Raw genomic sequence first — 2500 nt, 5'->3', positions numbered from 1 at the left:
TTTAATATCGTTAGTATTTTAAGCCTTCAATAGTAAATATCAATATCGTTAATCTTTTAAGCGTTCAATAATAAATATCGGTTATATTTAAGTGCTATAAATATTTGTCAAATTTAAAATCAATAGTTTTTACTCATTGAAGGCTTAATATTGTTAGTATTTAAAGCCTTCAATAATAAATATCGGTTATATTTAAGTGCCATAAATATTTGTCAAATTTAAAATCAATAGTTTTTACTCATTGAAGGCTTCAATATTGTTAGCATTTTAAGCCTTCAATAATAAATATCGGTTACATTTTAGTGCTATAAATATTTGTCAAATTTAAATCAATAGTTTTTACTCATTGAAGGCTTTAATATTGTTAGTATTTTAAGCGTTCAATGATAAATATCGGTTATATTTAAGTGCTATAAATATTTGTCAAATTTAAAATCAATAGTTTTTACTCATTGAAGGCTTTAATATTGTTAGTATTTTAAGCCTTCAATAGTAAATATCGGTTATATTTAAGTGCTATAAATATTTATCAACTTTAGAAATGGTCTGTGTACCTTAGTCGTGTATTTATTTCTTTGTTTCAATAATTATTTTCATTGAAGCCTTTATTATCGTTAATCTTTTAAGCATTCATTAGTAAATATCGGTTACTTTTTAGTGTAATAAATATCAAATTTAAAAACGGTCCGTATACCTCATGTCCTGTATTCATTTCTTCATTATTTATTCATTTACTGTTCTATTTACTATTCATGAAATCCATAATAATATTTACTTAATATTCTCATAATTTTGTTTAATCAAAATTTTTCAAAGTATATATCCCGGCCCAATATGAGACATAAAGTCACAATTTTGACCTATAATTTTTGCCGTCTATAGCAATTAATCAGTCATATATAATTCAATTATTATTTTGTATTTAGCAACGTGATTATAACATCCTTTTTATCATTCATAATATGCAAAATATTTGTATAATCTTTAAACCAGTTGACAGACTTTGAATTCGTTTGCAAATAAATGATTGTCACTGTGATGTTTTACAAATAGTGCAGTAAAGTGTTCTATAAAAAGATCAACAAGAAAAGTGCTTTGCTAAACTAATATGACAACAGATTTAGTTGTTAAATAAATGTTAAATAAATTAACATTATATAGAAATCCTTTGTTAAATAAATCACCAGGTCAATGCAGTCATTAGTTAAGCAAATTAACTTTATATTGATGTCTTTTGATAAACAAGTTAAGATGACTTTGATGTTCTTTGTTAAATTAACTTAACACTAATGTCTTTATAAACAAGTTAACATGACTTTGATGTTCTTTGTTTAATTAACTTTACACTGATGTCTTTTGATAACAAGTTAACATCATAATGATGTTTTTTGCTAAATTAACTTTACACTGATGTCTTTTTGATAAACAATGAAGTTCTTTGCTAAATTAACTTGATGTCTTTTGATAAACAATGAAGTTCTTTGCTAAATCAATTTTACACTAATGTCTTGATAAACAAGTTAACATGGGAATGATGTTCTTTGCTAAATTAACCTCACAATGATATCTTTTGGTAAACAAGTCAACATAGCAGTGATGTTCTTTGTTAAGTTAACCTCACAATGATGTCTTTTGATAAACAAATTAACATAGCAATGATGTTCTTTTCTAAATCAACTTTACACTAATGTCTTGATAAACAAGTTAACATGACAATGATATTCTTTGCTGAATTAACTTTACACTGATGTATTTTGATAAACAATAAAGTTCTTTGCTAAATTAAGTTCACAATGATATCAAAATTAACTTTACACTGATGTCTTTTGATAAACAATAAAATTCTTTGCTAAATCAAGTTCACACTGATATTAAAATTAACTTTACACTGATGTCTTTTGATAAACAATAAAGTTCTTTGCTAAATTAAGTTCACACTGATATCAAAATTAACTTTACGCTGATGTCTTTTGATAAACAATAAGTTCTTTGCTAAATTAAGTTCACAATGATATCAAAATTAACTTTACACTGATGTCTTTTGATAAACAATAAAGTTCTTTGCTAAATTAAGTTCACAATATCAAAATTAACTTTACACTGATGTCTTTGATAAACAATAAAGTTCTTTGCTAAATTAAGTTCACAATGATATCAAAATTAACTTTACACTGATGTCTTTTGATAAACAAATCAACATAGCTATGAAGTTCTTTGCTAAACAAAATAACCTTACAATGAAGTCAACTAAAATCAATTCAAATGTCAATGAATACTTAAGCAAATCAACTCTACCATGAAATCCTTTATTGAACAACTTAACACAGCCATAAAAAATCCTATTATAAACTGACCTGCCCGATGCTGTAAGTCCTAGTAATGATGCCAGTAGCCCAGATGCCCCCGGCCTGGTGGGGGTAAGGGGGTGGACTATCGGCTGAGTCCCCGCAGGGTGGGCATCTCTTGGCCTTCGTTTCGGTACAGATCAGATAATCGTCAT

General features: G+C 26.7%; 1 pseudogene; it reads right to left on the bottom strand.

The window, feature by feature from the left end:
- LOC137622811 (uncharacterized) overlaps positions 1-2500 on the bottom strand; it is an 11329-nt pseudogene that overhangs the window by 8729 nt on the left and 100 nt on the right.

Source organism: Palaemon carinicauda, chromosome 29, assembly GCF_036898095.1.
Source record: "Palaemon carinicauda isolate YSFRI2023 chromosome 29, ASM3689809v2, whole genome shotgun sequence".
Classification (NCBI taxonomy): domain Eukaryota; kingdom Metazoa; phylum Arthropoda; class Malacostraca; order Decapoda; family Palaemonidae; genus Palaemon; species Palaemon carinicauda.
The sequence above is the reverse complement of the archived record's forward strand: the minus strand, read 5'-3'. Positions and strand labels throughout refer to the sequence as shown.